This window comes from Syngnathus acus, chromosome 19 (assembly GCF_901709675.1).
Source record: "Syngnathus acus chromosome 19, fSynAcu1.2, whole genome shotgun sequence".
Taxonomy (NCBI): Eukaryota; Metazoa; Chordata; class Actinopteri; order Syngnathiformes; family Syngnathidae; genus Syngnathus; species Syngnathus acus.
Window position 1 is genome coordinate 980,011 of NC_051103.1, and position 18,369 is coordinate 998,379.

At 43.2% G+C, this 18,369-nt stretch overlaps 2 non-coding genes across 2 annotated transcripts; one reads left to right on the plus strand and one right to left on the minus strand.

Annotated features, from left to right (window-relative positions):
• Positions 1–8,428: 8,428 nt before the first annotated feature.
• trnad-guc lies at positions 8,429–8,500 on the minus strand. Its single transcript has one exon. It is a non-coding gene; the product is annotated as a tRNA-Asp (tRNA).
• Positions 8,501–9,798: 1,298 nt separating this feature from the next.
• Positions 9,799–9,870, plus strand: trnah-gug. The gene has a single exon. It is a non-coding gene; the product is annotated as a tRNA-His (tRNA).
• The last annotated feature ends 8,499 nt before the right edge of the window (positions 9,871–18,369 follow it).

An 18,369-nucleotide genomic window follows, 5' to 3' on the forward strand; every position in this document is an offset into this window, starting at 1 on the left:
TTCGTTTTGTTTCACGGCGAGGTGTATAAAATACGGAAATACATAAAAAGATACTGAAACAAAGACTTTAAAGCAAAAGTCCAATACAAAATAATTTTTGTGCAAAATAATACAACGCTAAGAGCTAGAAAAGTGTTTAAAAAAATACAGTAACCAAACAAGCAAACACACCAAAATTGTGCAAAATAATACTTTACTAAGAGGTAGACATTTTAAAAAAAGGGACAAAAAAAAATCAGTAACCAAACAAGCAAACACACCAAAATTGTGCAAAATAATACTTCACTAAGAGGTAGAAATTCCCCAAAAAGTGACCCAAAAAATCCAGTTATCAACAAAGCAAACACACCAAAACAGTCAAACAAAGTCAAGTAAAAATGTCCTATGCATTGTACTTTCTTTTGCTCTTACTTCAGATTTGCATTCAAAAATACAAGCTGACTAACTTTTGATGAACTCAGTCAATTTCATCTCTCTGATAATATCTGCCCCATCTTGCGGAAAATCCTCTCAGACGGGACAGATGTAGCCACAATGCAGAGTCTCTTTTTCATCACATGAGAAAGTCTTGGATAAACCACACCTCTACTTTGCCACCAAGAGAGGGGGTTTGAACCTCTACTTATAAGGGGCTCTTCCACAAAAGCACGCACCTCCAGCATTGAATCCGTTAATGCATTACGACAGCTGCTCACAAGTCCTGAGACCCGCTGGTCAAATTCCTGCCAGATTTGGCTGTCCTGCCCGGAACTCTGAGGCTGTGCTGTTTCTTCTGCTTCTCCTTCAGCTTGCTGGTTGGGAAGGTTCACCTTAGCAGCAGCATTGCTAAGATGCTGGTAGGTCCTATCGGGATCCTCCTCCCTGCCGAAGGCCTTCTTTTTGAACCTTGGGTCCAGTGCTGCCTCTTCAGATAGCAAAACATGTGCCTCAATCTTGTGGAACCTGTTTGACATTTGTCTCGCAATCGTCTCCACCATGGCTGTCACAGGCGCCGTCATGTTTGCAATTCTTTATTTATTTGTGATTATCTTCTGTAATCCTCTCGCAAGAAGAATCACCTTTGATGCAGTAACATAGTATCTGAGACAAGGGAAAAAAAGGTTTGACTCTGATAACAACAATGATCATATGAATGCATGTTGTTGGTGCATATGAAATGTTTAGCATTAGCAGTAATGATTAGTACATTTGCTTGAAAACTACAAAAGGCAAATGTTTTTTTCTTTCTGATTATTTTTTATTTTAAAGGGACACTGAAAGCAAAGCCTTTAAAATTAAGGGCAAAATTACACTTCGAAAATACGATCATGCACATATGTACCTCTGGCCACATAATTCCCTGGTGACTTCTTCGAAGGGCTTCAAAATGTTACAGGCCTGCTTTATTCCCTCCCATTCCTCTGGTGTTAGGAGTGACAATTTTGGATTTGTAAGTGCTAAAGTTGTAATTATTGCATCTTTGTTCACAAGAGTACTTTGGATCATGTACAATGTTGAATTCCACCTTGTGGGGCAGTCTTGCTTCAAGCGAGCTTCTGGCAAGCCTAACTGTTTTTGGGTGGCTCGCAGTTTTTGAGCGGCAACTGTGCTTTTGTGCATATATTCAACAATTGCCTTTACTTTTTCCATCGTTTCTTTTATTGCAATCATGCCACTATCGACAATTAAATTGAGGGTGTGGGCAAAGCAGAAAAGGTGAGGATAACCTGTGATCTGAATTGCTTTTACTACATTTGCACCATTATCAGATACACAGGCACATATCTTGTCTGAAATGTCCCGTTCCCTTGCAACTCTTACGAGCTGCTTCGATAGGTGGTTGGCTGTGTGTCTCTCACTCATTTCAAAACATTCCAGCAGGACAGAGACCATCTCATAATTGTCAATGAAATGGCATGTCACTGACATAAATGATGTTGTGGTCCTCGATGTCCAGCAGTCAGCGGTCAAACACACACCCTGTCCTTCATTTTTTCGACGGTTCTCTTGTGCAAATCAGGGATGACTGTATTTGACAAGGTTTTTCTGCTAGGTAGAATACAGTTTGAATTCAGTGCCTTTGTAAATTGCCGAAATCCAGGGTCTTCCACTATGGAGTAGGGTTGAAAATCCCTTGCAATCATTTTAGCAAGTATTTCATCCAAGGCCTTTTGCCCAAGTGGGTCAATTGGCCTTGAAATAAAATGAGTAAGTCTGGTTTGTCTGGCTTGAACAGTGCTTACTTTAGCAGTGCTGGTAGTAGCTTCAGTCAGGCGAAGGTCTTCTCTCACCTCTTGCAGCTGGACAGTTGGATGCTGACTTCTTAAGTGGCGCAGAAGATTGGCTGTAGATCCACCTTTTGTTGAAATCTTTGCTTTGCAAATATTGCATGCTGCAGCTTTATCAGAAATGTTATTAAATTGGGTCCACACGGCACTTCTTTTTCTTGACTCACTCATCTTGTCTTCTGATAACTTCAGCAAAAGAAAAAACTTACAACAACAACAAAGTGATGAGGGGGTCATGGGGTTATACAATTAACAGGAGGGAGAGGGGGGTAGGCTTGTGTTTGTAAACATCGTGCTGTAATTCAAGCACCTACTCTCTCCCCCTGCCCGGAAAAGGATTTAGTTTGATCCAGGTGACGGGGTGCTTTAACCCTTCCCCCACCCCCAAACATTACCCTATAAGGTAAAGCCCTCCCATTCTCCGACAACGGACCACCATAACGCTCTCCCTTTTTGTGCGCAACCGCGGCGATTTGACTTATTTTGCTGTCCTGTATTTGATGTGGAAGACGCACAAACCTTCATTTATTATTTTGGGGGACACCAACACAGCGTGAAAACACGCCCTGTATGTTTTGTTTTCATTTTTACAATGTTGGGACTTACATTTTACGTTTTCATGCGCAAAAATAAAACCAAGGAATAAAACACTCGAACGCCAGACAAGTTTTAAAATACAAATTCAAACCAGCAATTTAATGTGAAATTGCAGTAGATAGATTGGAGAACAATATTTTGGCGTATATATGCATAAACATGTTATTTAAAAACATAGTCTCCCAGCTGTTGCAGACCGGCGCATCCCTTCATGGAATAAAGTTGAAGATGGGGTCTGCTGGCCGGCCGGCAGTCTCTTCATGCGCTTGCACACTAGCCATTAGCTTGGGGAAAACGAGCACAAAAGACGTGGTGTTTCAGTCTTTCCATGGCAAAACGTAAATCTACACTTCTACATTTCACCCACTGAAATGTTCACGCCATGAGACGCAACACGTTCACTGACTGATCCGTTGATGCACGGGAAGGCAGTTCACCCATTGACTCGTTCGCGAACGGGAAAGCCAGGATTCGTTCCCTCACTGATCCGTTCTCGTGGTGAACTGGAAATGCGAATCACTCAGTGATTCACTCAGTGAGTGATTCACTCAGTGAGTGATTCACTCAGTGAGTGATTTGTTCACTCACAGATTCGTTCGTTGGTGAACGGCAAATGCAATTCACGACTCGTTCGTGAACGGGAAGTTACGTCACTGACGCGTGAAGTCCCTCCTCCATCTAACGCTCGCTGGCGCTGCTGATTGGTCTTCACGAGTGAGTGAGTGAGTGACAGACAGCATTGCTGCTATGCTATTGCAAGCCGACACACGTTATGCCGACATTGATGTTTCAATTTTGTATTTGTTGGCTTGTAGTTGATGGTGTTATTATACCGAATGTGTTTGTGTTTGAAGAAAAGGTTGGAAAAAAAACCGTTATGCCGACGTTTGTTATTTTGGGGGACACCAACTCATATAGCAACGTAAAACATACATATTGTCATATAAAGCAGTTAACCAAATGTCAGATTTTTATGTTTTGAATGGCGAATATAAAAACAAGGAATAAAACACCAGACAAGTTATAACATAAATGTTTATAATAATAATAATAATAATAATGATAATAAAAGTACATCTCAAACCAATCTAATGTGAAACTACAGTCGATATATTAGATAATAGCATTTAGGCATTTTGTTTGCATACACGTCATTTAAAACCTACTATAAGTAAATCGTAAATCTACATTCTGGCTTACATAGTTCACGCTAGGAGACGCAACACGTTCACTGACTGATCCGTTGATGCACGGAAAGGCAGTTAACCCAATGACTCGTTTGCAAACGGGAAAGTCAGGATTCGTTCCCTCACTGATCCGTTCTCACGATGAACTGGAAATGCGAATCACTCAGTGAGTGATTCACTCACTGAGTGATTCACTCAATGAGTGATCCGTTCACTCACAGATTCGTTCGTTGGTGAACGGCAAATGCAATACACGACTCGTTCGCGAACGGGAAGTTACGTCATTTTCTTCTTCGTTTTGTTTTAAGGCTTTTTACCGTCCTGGACCCCCTCCTCTTCACCATCTACACAGCTGACTTCACCCACCACACATCAAACTGCCACCTCCAGAAGTTCTCGGACAACTCCGCCATCGTCGGTCTCATTAACAACGGAGACGAGACGGAGTACCGAGAACTGAATCACAGATTCGTGGACTGGTGCCAGCGGAACCGGCTCCAGATTAACTCTGGAAAAACAAAGGAGCTGGTGGCGGACTTCCGCCGGCGCAAAGTCCCCCCCCTCGCCGGTGAACAACCAGGGAACGGACATAGAGATTGTGGACTCTTACAAGTACCTGGGTGTTCACCTGAACAATAAACTGGACTGGACTGTCAACACTCAGGCCCTATACAAGAAGGGCCAAAGCAGACTCCACCTGCTGCGCAGACTGAGGTCCTTCGGAGTGAGGGACGGCCTCCTGAGGACCTTCTACGACTCTGTGGTGGCGTCCGCCATTTTTTATGGGGTGGTCTGCTGGAGCAGCGGCATCACTGCAGCGGAGAAGAAGAGACTGGACAAGGTGGTGAAGAAAGCCGGCTCTGTCCTGGGCTGCAGTCTGGACCGGGTGGAGGTGGTGGGGGAGAGGAGGATGGTGGCTAAGCTGTCCTCCATCATGGACAATGTCTCCCACCCCCTTCATGAGACTGTCAGAGCCCTGGAGAGCTCCATCAGTGACCGGCTTCGTCACCCACGATGCACCACCGAGAGGCATCGCAGGTCCTTCCTCCCTGCTGCCATCAGACTGTACAACCAGGCCGATCACTGTAGCTAACGGACAATAATAACATGCAATAATAACATGCAATAACCATATGTGCAATCATATGTGCAATATCTGTCTACCTCACACTCTTCTTACCTGCTTTTTTGCAGTTTTACTATTTTTCTATCTAATATTTTTTTATCTCCACTGTATATTATGTATTGTGTATGTATTGTCCATATTTTTTAATTATATATATCTTTTACTTTTTTAATCTTTTACCCCCTCCCCCGCATGCGTGTGTGTGTGTGTGTGTGTGTGTGTGTGTATATGTTAAGTGTACTGCTGCTAACACAGGAGTTTCCCCATTGAGGGAATAATAAAGGATTATCTAATCTAATCTATCTAATAGTAGACCAGTTGACCCCGTTACATTCCGATTGGTAGCCCATGTGACATGGATCTGAAGACTGAATGTCAGTGATTAATGGAATAAATGGAATCTGGTTGGCCTAAGGCTCCTAATTCCCTAACTTCAAGCCCTAACGCTAACTCTAAAACCCTAACAATAACCAAACCCTAACAATTAACCCCTAACCTGCTAACTCGCTAACGGTAACCCCTTCACCTTTAACCCTAACCTCTAATGCGCCCCCTAAAGGTAGTGCCCTCTAAACTTGAAGGCAGGCATATACGAACCAGACCAGCAGATTGCCCCATTTCAGTACTGTTTTAATAACGTTTACAGATGATTAAAATCCACATAATAGTTATACGCGCATGTGTCCCGTGAGCGTTCCCCTTTCTGCCCCCTCCCTTTCCTTTCTCCCGCCAAGCAGTCCATCTTGCCCTAACACAGGGCATGTTCCTCGTTAGTATCGTGGATAGTATCTCTGCTTGTCGTGTGAAAGACCAGGGTTCAGTTATCAACCCAAGTGCGTTAACCTATGTTTGCAGCAGAGTTATTATATGGCTGCATTGGTTGTGCGTGCGTTTGAACTTAAGTGAGTGACCTGTAAGTTTTTCAAAATAAACTCAAAGTTTTATCTGTAGCCACCTTCTACTAAATCAGTGGTCCCCAACCTGTTTTGCACCACGGACCGGTTACGTGTCAGAAATATTTTCGTGGACCGGCCTATATATAAATAAATAATACATTTATATACCGTATTTTTCGGAATATAAGTCGCGTTCTTTTTTCATACTTTGGGTGGGGGGGCGACTTATACTCAGGAGCGACTTATATGTGAATTTTTTCACAAATTTTTACTTGATCATTAACACTTTACTTACTTACTAGTATAGTTGATCACTTCACATGTAATTTTCATTTCAAACCGCATAAGGGCGCACTATGGCTGTGGAATAATTGGAGCCTCACTGACAATGAGTTCCATTCACTGACTTCCAAAGTCGGGAGATTTAGTGATTTGGAGTGACACAGATTATTCGATAAACGTATTATTTATGTTATAGTTATTTGATATGTAGTTTATTTAGAGTAGCAACGTGTATGTTGTTAGACTTCAGTAGTTTCCGATTTTGTAGGGAGGCCGTGAAGGCAGCCGGGGGTGGGGGGGCGGAACGAGCGATCCTGGGCGCTTGCGTGTGTTGGCTCACGTGTTGAGCTCTTGATTTGTGAAATAAAGAGCCGGCCTGTTACCAAACCCACGTCTTGCTTGGTACTTCGGTAACGCTACAATATAGTTATATACGTAGATCTGTGGAATAATTGGAGCCGCCAACTGACAACGAGGCTGACATCAGCGCCGCACGTAGGTCCGGAATCGCCATCTGTTTATTTTTGGGGGTTTTTGACACGGGATGAATATTCCGGTGGATTTAATGATTTGGAGTGACACGGATGGTTTGTTAAAATTGTTGTTTATATTACATTTATTTAATATATCTAGTCTGACGTCTGTGGCACACGTAGTCTTTCCGGCGTCAACTTTTCTTTTCTTTTTTCTCAAATGACACGGAAGACGAAGATTCTGATGGATTTATTGATTTGGAGTGACACGGATGGTTTGATAAAATTGTTGTTTATATTATTGTCATTTCATACATAGTTTATATATTGTTATATGGGCCTGTAGAAAATTTTTAACTGTAACGCGCCGCTGATGTCGGACTTGTATACATGAAGGAGAACCAACTCGATCGATGGCTTTAATAATTTGGAGTGACACAGATGGTTTGATAAAGGTGTTATTTATGTTATAGTTATTTGAATAACTGTTATTGTTACATCAGGCCCGTTCTCAGCTTCTCGTTTGTGTTTATGTCACGTTAGCATACCGTATCGTTTAGCCTGTTGTTGCTCGTTCATGTCTGTTCTTGGTGTTGGGTTTTGTCAAATAAATTTCCCCCAAAATACGACTAATACTCCGGAGCGACTTATATATGTTTTTATTTTCACTTTATTGTGCATTTTATGTCTGATGCGACGTATATTCCGGAGCGACTTTTAGTCCGAAAAATACGGTATGTGCCTTCTTATTTTTACTTTGTGTATTGTTTCCTTGAATGTTTTATTTGTCTGTGGACCAATTGGGTGTAATATGTCTTGTCTCCACCGTGGGATAGTAGGAAACGCAATTTCGATCTCTTTGTATGCCTTGACATGTGAAGAAATTGACAATAAAGCAGACTTTGACTTTGATAATGCGTTACAGTAGTCCAGGCGCGACATAATAAACGCATGTATAATAGTTTCCGCATCACCAAGGCGCGAGAGCCAGTAGACCGAGATAGCTTGGGACGGCTATACGTCTTGATTGGCTCATCGCGGTTAGCAAGCCGCTTGGGGCTTATGCTAACGGGGCTAGCGGGCTGACTACAGTCTGCATCCCTCTAGCAGGGACAACCTATCTAAGAGAAGGGTGCAATTGGTGCACAAAGCCGTACAAACCTCTTGATCCGCAGCCATGCTTACGTGTCCGATGATCGACGGTAGACAAACAGCCACGAAGCCTCCGCTAAGAGCCAAACAGTGACGTGGTTGAAATGGCAGGGATTGACGGTCCGCGACTTTCAACAATAGTAAACTCCCAAAAGTGGAGTAAAAAACATAAAAAGCGCGAAAGAACTAGAAAAACATATAGAAATGTTGGAATGTAGATCGTCTCTCTCGTGACGCTGCGGCGCTCTACGTGGCAAACCGGAAGTATGATTCAAAGTGAGGTTAAAAAGATAGAAAATAACGAAAAGTAGGAGAGAGCGAGTCACCCATCCGCGGTGCCATCTTATGATGTAATGATATAAACCAATACAATAACTCTGCTGCAAACACAGGTTAACGCACATGGGTCGAAAACCTGCTTAAATTCTACTTTGCACAAGGAAATAAACTCCCCGTCAGGGAATCGAACCCCGGTCTTCCGCATGACAGGCGGAGATACTCTCCACTATACTAACGAGGACTGTTCTGTGTAGAGGGGCAATTTGCTACTTGGCGGGAGAAAGGAAAGGTGGGGGGCGAGAACGCTCACGGAACACATGCGCGCGTAACTATTATGTGGATTTTAACCGTCTGTAAAGGTTTCTAAAACAGTTCTGAAATGGGGCAATCTGCTGGTCCAGTTCGCATATGCCTGCATTCAAGTTTAGAGAGCACTACCTTTAGGGGGAGTATTAGAGATTAAAGGTGAGGGGGTTATGGTAGGCGGGTTAGCAGGTTAAGGGTTAATTATTAGGGTTTGGTAATTGTTAGGGTTTGAGGGTTAGCGTTAGGGTTTGAAGTTGGGGAATTGGGAGCCTTAGGCCAACCAGATTCCATTTATTCCATAAATCACTGACATTCAGTCTTCAGGTCCATGTCACATGGGCTTCCAATCGGAATGTAACGGGGTCAGCTGGTCTACTATGGGGCTCATTGGTGCAGGGGAATGATTCTCGCCTAGGGTTCTTTGGTTACCCGGGTTAAACTCCCGGACGAGCTCTTCTTTGAAACACTGTTGTCTATTGTTGTGTGGACTGTTTGATAGGCCAATGTTACACAGAATGTAACATGGTCTGCGAGCTTTCTTTGAGGCTCATTGGTCTAGGGCAGGGGTGTCAAACTCATTTTTGTCGCGGGCCACATTGTAGTCAAAGTTTCCCTCGACGGGCCATTATGACTGTCAACCCAAATAAATAAACGGCTCATATTATATACAGTATAAGCTACAAAACAAACTGACAAATAATTGTTTTTTCAAATCAGACTAGTGGAAACTTTTCAAATATTTCAAAAATACCACAGAAAATGATACGGTGGGCCATAACTGGCCCCCGGGCCTCGAGTTTGACACCGGTGGTCTAGGGGTATGAATCTTGCTTTGGGTGTGAGAGGTCCGGGGTTCAACTCCCAGATGATCCCTTTGTTAAAACATTGCTGTTAATCAACTAGCTCCATTTCATCTGAGGTGCATGTCACATGGGCTGTCAATTGAAACGAAACGGGTTGAGTTAATTTACCTTGAGTCTCTTAAATCTGTTGTTTTGATTCTCATCACTTGAATCTGCCGTCATGTGTCATCCATTGCGCCACTCACCCTACAAGACTGTATCGACTGTAAACTTGTGTGGAAAACTGTCATTGTCCAAAGGAAGGCTGTTTAGCAACAGTGACCAGCAGACAAATTCAACAAGGTAATTTGATTATACCATAATCCGGATTTGAATCCATTAGCCACTACACGATCATGGCCTGTATGCAGTAGCGTACTTGTGCATATTGGCCATGATCGTATAGTGGTTAGTACTCTGCGTTGTGGCCGCAGCAACCCCGGTTCGAATCCGGGTCATGGCATGCTCAAATTACTGCGTGGAATTTGTCCCTTGCTCACTATTGCTAAGCAGCTAACTTTTGGACAATGACGATTTTCCACACGTTTGCGGTCAATAGAAAATTTACCTACAAACTTGTAGGGCGAGTGGCACAATGAATAAAGCATCATGGCATGTTCAAATAATGTCACCCATTTTCTTTTTTTTTTTTTTCATTTTTGCAAAAGTGTTACACACAAGCTTACAAGACACATATTCCCGTGGGGCTCATGGAGCAATGGATAACGCAGCTGTCTACAGATCAGAAGATTCCAGGACTCCTGGCCAGCTCACATGCCATTTTGTGGTCAACATTAGCTATGTGTAATTTATGTGAACTTTTGGGTTGAAGTAACTCACAGACACTGTCAACAAATAGCCTTTTCAATTTTGTCTCATCTCAAGTCTTAGGGATCATCGGATCTGCGTAGTTATTGGATAGTTCCACCAACATTTTAACATCAACATTCTTTCATGGTCTGCCTGGGTGTCGTGGCTGAAGATCCTAGAGAAAAGACCCTAAACATGCAACTGCATATTGGCCATAATATAGCATTGAGGCGGCTGCAATCCCAGTTTGAATCTGGTTAATAGCAGAATAAACTTGTTGCAGTTATTTTTATTCACCCTAAACAGTCTTACGTTGGACCATGACAAATTTACATACACACAAGCTTACAGAAAATGACAACTTCCCGTGGGGCTAGTGGGTTGTTCCTTGCTCTGAACGGACAGCCAAAACGATTCCTAACACTTACTAATCAAGTCCTAACCAATTCCTGTGTGTGTATGGGGGGGGCAAAGGAACCAATCAGATGGCCCGAATCCATGCATGGCGGATGACGGCAGTGATCAACACAGTGATATTTGAGAAGTGAAATGAAGTTTATAGGATTTGCAGACAGTGTGCAATCATTATTTAAACAAAAGTAGGCAGATGCATACAATTGGAAACCCCAACAGAAAAATGACATCAATATTTAGTAGATCCTCCTTTTGCAGAAATGACAGCCTCTAAACCAGTGGTTCTTAACCTGGATTCGGTCAAACTCTAGGGGTTCGGTGAGTCGGTCTCAGGGGTTCAGCAGAGCCTCCACTGCGGAGGTCCGAACACACCTGATTTATAAATTTGTGATAGCGCATATCTGAACTGGTCTCGCAAAGGCAACACAGAAGTCACACTGATTTGCTGGTATGTCATTTGTCGTGAATCCGTGCATTGTGTTGGTTTTAATCTTTGAACAAGGTGGTGTTCATGCACGGCTCATGTTGTGCGCCAGTAAAAAACATCTATGTCTTGAATTTGAAAAAAATATATGCATGCAGTGCCAGCGTACCGGCGAGGGAGAACCCTTTTCCTGTCCTCATTGATATGGAATGCCTAGTATGAACTAATTTTCGCAGTTAACACTGCGTTAATTTGACAATAAAGGAATTCATTTCAATCTCGACTGCGTAATTTGTGAGAGTGCGGAACTGCGTCCGTGCTCTCCCTGATTCGATTGAACTTCAGCTGTCGGAAAACTGCCTCGTCGGCTGGTGTCTCGACTGCTCTCCCTTGCCCTCACAAACCTGACAGGGAGCTGTATGGCTGCAGACTGGTTGTTGGTCTCTTTTCTGCTGGTCTCGAGAACTTCGGCCAGCTTCGTCAGGACTGGGTCGTGGCGGCATCTGTAGCGTGCCTGTGTCAGTGCAGCCTGCCAGTAGGTGCTGTAGGCTGGCGTTAGGTGCGCTGCACAGGGGTCCCCCTCTTTGTGGCCTTGGACCAGAATCGTGGAGGCTCTCTCCAGCCAAGCCCCGCTCTCCCTTCTTTCACCTTGCCAATTCTTTCCTGATGTTGAAGCCTGCCGATAGCGCCACGAGTGCATTTCGCACAGTAGGATCCAAGGATCCTTTTAGCTCAAGAACGAACCTGGCCATGGTATGGACAGGATCGGCAGTTGCAGCGCGGTTGCCCCGAACAAGCCTGTGTCAGAGAAACATTTCGGTAGACCTAGCCATTTCCGAATGTAGGAGTTGGCTTAGTCTGTCCAGCCCGTTCGCTGCTGATGTTGCTCATCTTCAGTGGCCACATGGCCCTTTGGTACAATGCACCGCAATTTTTGCTTTCCGGGGTAGCTGGCTCTTGTCGATGATTGCAAGGCCTTCTGCGTGTTGTTTCTTCTTTGTTACATTATAAACAAGGCGGTGTCGGACAGCACTAACCAGCTATGTAGCCTCCGATTCCAAAGTTTTAATATAATTGTCAAGAAAATTCCATGCAGTAGCCCAGGAATTAGGTAGTGTGGCCGAGCGGTCTAAGCGGTTGTTTATTTAAGCTCCAGTCACTCCTGACTTGTGGGTTCAAATCCCACCACAGCCACTTCTGCAGCAATTCAGGTCTGGTCTTTTTGCCGAAATCCTGTCAGTGCAGCCGTAAAGTATCAAGACCCTTCAAAGGTTTTTGCGAAATATCAATCTTTGCCTTTTATTCTAACCTGGAGTACCCATTTAATAGGTAACTACACTGTGTATTTGGACTGAGAATGGTGAAAGAAGGCACATATATCCCTCACAAACTGTTTGGATTGAGGATGGGTGGTCGACTTCCATGCAGCACAACCAACGCGTGGAAAATATTATGCGCACGACATTTCTTCTCAAAAGCATTACTTGAAAGAAGGTCCAAAGCAGACAAACTCCAAATAGCAGAGGATGGTTTCGATCCATCGACCTCTGGGTTATGGGCCCAGCACGCTCCCGCTGCGCCACTCTGCTGCTCAGTGCTAGAAATTCATCAAGTCCTCTAATCCAGTGGTCCCCAACCACCGGGCCGCGGACCGGTACCGGTCCGTGGGTCTCTTGGTACCGGGCCGCCAAGCCGCACAGGAAAAAAATAAAAATATATACTATATATATATATATTTTTTTTTTCATTGACGATCAATTCATTCAGGTTAAGACGCTCGTTCCGGTCACGTGACATGTTTCCCCAGTCGAGCCCGCAAAGCTAGCAAAAATGAGTAAGAATTTATTTTGAAAAATATAAAAAATTTGGCGAATCTCTCCCAATTACATCTGTCGGTGCATCTGAAAAATAAGGACTCTTGACACAGGGCGCTCGTCTCGGTCACGTGACGTGTCACCACAGTCAAGCCTGCGAGGCAAGCAAAAATGAGCAAGAAACAGAGAAGTTTGGAAAGCTTCTTCGGAAAGGGAAAAACGTCCAATGAGGACACTGAAGAAGAAGAGGCTACGACTTCTAAGAAAAGGAAAGCTGCATTTAAAAGAACATTTCTGGAGTCCTACTTAAAATATGGATTTATCGCCACAGGTGACTCTGACGCGCCAAGTGCACTCCGCATATGTGGCGAAAGGCTAGCTAACGAGGCAATGAAGCCTTCAAACCTGCTTCGGCACATGGAGACCAAGCATCCTGCATTTAAAGACAAACCTTAACCACTTCGGGTGTCATTGTCTCCGATTACGCCTAGATGGGAACGGCTCATTTCTGAGAAAAGAGCTCGGTGCTCCCACTAATTCAACGTTTTATTTTTATGTGGTTTATATTTGGTTTTATGCCAGTCGTATCATTTTATTTCATCTGTGTCACTCCAAATCATTAAATCCATCGATCAAATTCCTCGTCCTTTGTCAACAACGCCGCGCGTGCGCCGCTGATGTCAGTCTCGTCATTATTCCACAGATTAGTATCGCTGGCCTGTTAGGGTCATTATTGTTTTTTTTCTAGTTTTAGCATGCATAAAGTACTTCATACATTTGTTTTTTGCGTTGAAGCTTTTTGACTTTGTCAGGGACTTCCGTTTAAACAAAATTATTATTATTTATTTTTTTTACTAAATTATAAAGTGCTCTGGTGAAAGAAGCTAGTTTTGCCTTGTTCGGGTCATTTCTTAGCGGTTAAAATTTTCGATTATAAAACAATAAAAAATGCCAACAATGAAATCATAAACACACAATCAACCAACAGCCTCTTCGTCCAACCACTTTAGCTTCATTTAGGGGCTTTTTGCGAGCCATTTGAGTGTGGGGGCGGTGCTTTTGAGTGCGGGGGTTGTGACTTGCAGAGTACACATCGCGATTTCCCAGCATGCAACAATGAGGAGAAGAGCGATTGTAAATAAAGCTTTGGATCACACCTTTGCTGCAAATTCACAGGACGCAACAATAAGGAGAAGATTGACTGCAAATGAAGCTTTGGATCACACCTTTGCTGCAAATTCACAGGACGCAACAATGAAGAGAAGATTGAATGTAAATGAAGCTTTGGATCACATCTTTGCTGCAAATGAGGGAGAGGACACACAGGATCTTAGCGAGGGAAATGAGCAGGCCTCTGAGGACGAAGATGATGTGGAGTACCAATTGGAAGAAACAACTGATGAGTCTGAAGAGGAGGTCACTGGTGCTGAAGTTGCTCCTGCTGAATCATTCCAATCCAAATGTGGCAACATACGTTGGAGCACAGTTCCTCCTGATGTGCATGGAAGGACAGCTGCTGCAAACATCATCAAAATGACCCCAGGCGTCACGAGGTTTGCTGTGACAAGAGTAAGTGACATCAAGACGTGCTTTGATCTGTTTTTGCCATTGTCACTAAAAAAAGTCATAATTGCTATGACAAACCTTGAGGGGAAAAAAGTCCAACACGTGGAAAGACATTGATGAGACGTTCCTGGATGCCTACTTTGGTGTTCTACTCCTTGCTGGAGTTTACAGATCCAGCAATGAGGCAACTGAGAGTCTCTGGGATAAATCAACGGGCAGACATATTTTCCGGGCAACAATGTCTCTTCAGACCTTTCAAATGATCTCAGGAGTCCTCCGATTTGACAATCGAGACACCAGAGCAAAATCTGACAAGCTTGCTCCCATCAGGGATGTTTGGGAGAGATGGGTGCAACTCCTTCCACAGATGTTCAACCCAGGGCCAGAGGTGACAGTGGATGAACGTTTTCTCCCTTTCCGAGGAAAATGCCCATTCCGGCAATACATGCCCACCAAGCCAGGCAAATATGGCATAAAAATCTGGGCAGCCTGTGATGCTAAAACAAGCTATGCGTGGAACCTACAGATTTACACAGGCAAATCTGCAAGCGGCATCCCTGAAAAAAAACAAGGAAAACGTGTAGTTCTCGATTTGACTACTGGACTGCAGGGTCACAACATCACTTGTGACAATTTTTTTACCAGCTATGACCTTGGACAAGAACTTCTCAAGAGGAAACTCACCATGGTGGGCACAGTAAGAAAAAATAAACCTGAGCTGCCCGCTGAAATGTTGCTGGTGAAGGACAGGGCTCCACTTTCCTCCAAATTTGTTTTCACAGATACCACCACTGTTGTTTCATATTGTCCAAAAAAAAGACGGAATGTGATACTGATGTCCACTCTTCACAAAGATGCTGCTCTGTCATCAGGAAGAGACAAAAAGCCCATCATCATCCTGGACTACAACAAAAACAAAGGAGGAGTGGACAATCTGAACAAGCTGACTGCCACATACACTTGCCAGCGAATGACCAGGAGATGGCCAATGGTTGTGTTTTACAACATCCTCAATGTGTCTGCATACAATGCATTTGTGTTGTGGACCCATATTGACCAAGGGTGGAATTCAACCAAAAACACCAAGCGGAGAATTTTTATTGAGGAGCTCGGGAATTCCCTTATCCAGCCGCACATCAAGCAACGGGAACGGGTGCCCCGAGACCGAGTTGCTGCAGACTTGGTCAGACAGCTTCAGGGTTCACCAAGCACGCCATCCACATCCACAGCAACCAGAAGAACATCAGCATCACCTTCCCCCTCAGCAACCAGTCCTGCCTCAAGCACTCCATCCACATCCACAGCCACAGAGCCAGTGAGACCACCTCGCTCAAAAAGAAAGAGGTGTCAGGTCTGCCCTAGCAGTATGGACAGAAAAACATACATAGTGTGCATCACCTGCAAGAAAAACATCTGCAAAGAACACGCTAACAGTGTTTGCAACACATGCATCTAAACACACACAAGCACGCGTGCGCACACACACACATACACCTACACACACACACACACACACACACACACACACACACACACACACACACACACACACACACACACACACACACACACACACACACACAGGCATGTTCTTTGCCCATAGTATTTGTAGAACAAGTACTTGATTTCTTTTGGTGATTTTCTCGATTGGTTGTTGTTTATTTGACCTTGCAAATCTTTGTTTTATTGTAATTTTTTATTATTTATGACTGTTCTGGTTTTCATATTGTTTAATATTGTATTAAAGTTCTATTGTGTGAAAAAAAAGACTTGTTTTTGTCCTTTTCTTGAAGTAAATATATACAGGTCCAAAATGACCCGAAACACCATAGATGTTACTATATTTGATAAGATTAAAATGAAAATCTTTTTTTTGTTGAACATTTAAGAAATGTGTTTTAATATCTCTCAGTTACACTCAGGTAAAAGAACATCTGATTATTTTGTTGCCTTCTTCTCTTAAGGTTCATTTGACCACTTTTTAGACATTGAAAATTAGGGGTATGGTGTTAAACCAAAGGCCCAGGGGGCCACAAAAAAACATTAAAACCAATATTTTCATGGATAAGGGAGCCCAACCAGCTAAACAAGAGTTAAGAAAAACATTGGATGATAAAAGATTGTTTTTAGGGTATTTTATGGCTGATTTAATACACGGTCCAAAATGACCCGCTAACACCACAGATGGCAGCAAAAAGCTAACAGACCAGCGAGGATATATTATATAATATATATATATAACAATATTGTTTAGCCTTAACAAAGTACCAGGAAAGACGTGGGTTTGGTAAACGGCTCTTTATTTAACAAAAAAAAGAGTTCAACTAGCCAACAACTACTGAACTGTAACGATAAAAACATATACAAGTTACTACACGAAATAAAATATATCAAATAACTATAACATAAATAGTTCACCGCCACACGGCCCCAAGCACCGGCATCGACTTCCAGGCGTGTGGCGGCGTGGACTTCCATCCCCGGAGGTGGCACTCCCAGCCACGGAGGTGGAAGAGAGCTCCATAGAATAGGACCGGGCGTGCGTAAAAGCCCTGTCCGAGCCCCATCCACCGTCCCCGGACAGCCACCCGACCGAGCGCCGGCCTCCGACCTTCATCCACGGAGGTGAAAGATAGCTCCATAGAGTAGGACCGGGCGCGCGTAAAACCCATAATAGTTTTTCAAACCTTCTGTGTCACTCCAAATCATTAAATCCTTCAAACTCTTCGTCCTACGTGTCACTTACAAGCAAAGCCACTAAAGATGCCGGTAGTACATGGGGCCCTTCGTCATCTTTGTCATTTAAGTAAACAACCGCCGCGCCGCTGACGTCACTTGCAGTTCAAACTACAGTAATCCCTTGCTACATCACGGTTCGTTTATCGCGGTTTCACTTTTTTTTTTTTTTTTTAAATTTGTGACAAAAAATCACATATAAGTCGCTCCTCAGTACAAGTCGTCCCCCCACCCAAACTATGAAAGAAACCGCAACCTATAGTCCGAAAAATACGGTAATGACAACACACAATACAACACAACACAACACAACAATACTTACCTTTCCTTTAAAATATTTTTCTCTACCTAACACAGACAGATAATGGGAGAATGTGTCACAATGTGAAGGAGATGTATTGGGTAATGCAGAAACAAAACAAAAACTATTATTTATTGTTAGACACATTATCCACTAGGCTACTTTCCTCTTGACATTCATTAAATTGACAATGAAGGGACTTGAACCCCTTAATCTTAACTTCACTTGAATCTAGGCTGTAGATTTACTGTATATGCTCAAAAATCATTGCACTGCTATCACTTGTCAGAATTTCCTGTATGGCTATCTGGCCTAATGGATAAGATTTCAAATCTAAACAGATCTTCATGTCTAGTGTATCATCAAATTGAAAGAGGACAATATAGGTACCGTAATTTTCGGACTATAAGTCGCACCGGAGTATAAGTCGCACCAGCCATAAAATGCCCAAAAATGTGAAAAAAAACATATATAAGTCGCTCCGGAGTATAAGTCGCATTTTGGGGGACAATTTATTCGACAAAATCCAACACCAAGAACAGACATGAACGAGCAACAACAGGCTAAACGATACGGTATGCTAACGTGACAAACACAAACGAGGAGCTGAGAACGGGCCTGACGTAACATTCAGTTATTTAAAAAAAACTATTACATAAATAACACGTTTATAAAACCATCTGTGGCACTCCAATTCATTAAATCCATCGATCGTCCTTTGTCAACAATGCCGTGTGCCGCGCCGCAGTTCAAATTATTCCATAGGCCCATACAACGATATATAAACTATATTTTAAATAACTATCACATAAACAACAATATTATCAAACCATTTGTGTCACTCCAAATCATTAAATCCATCGATCAAATTTCTCGTCTTTTATCGATCGTCCTTTG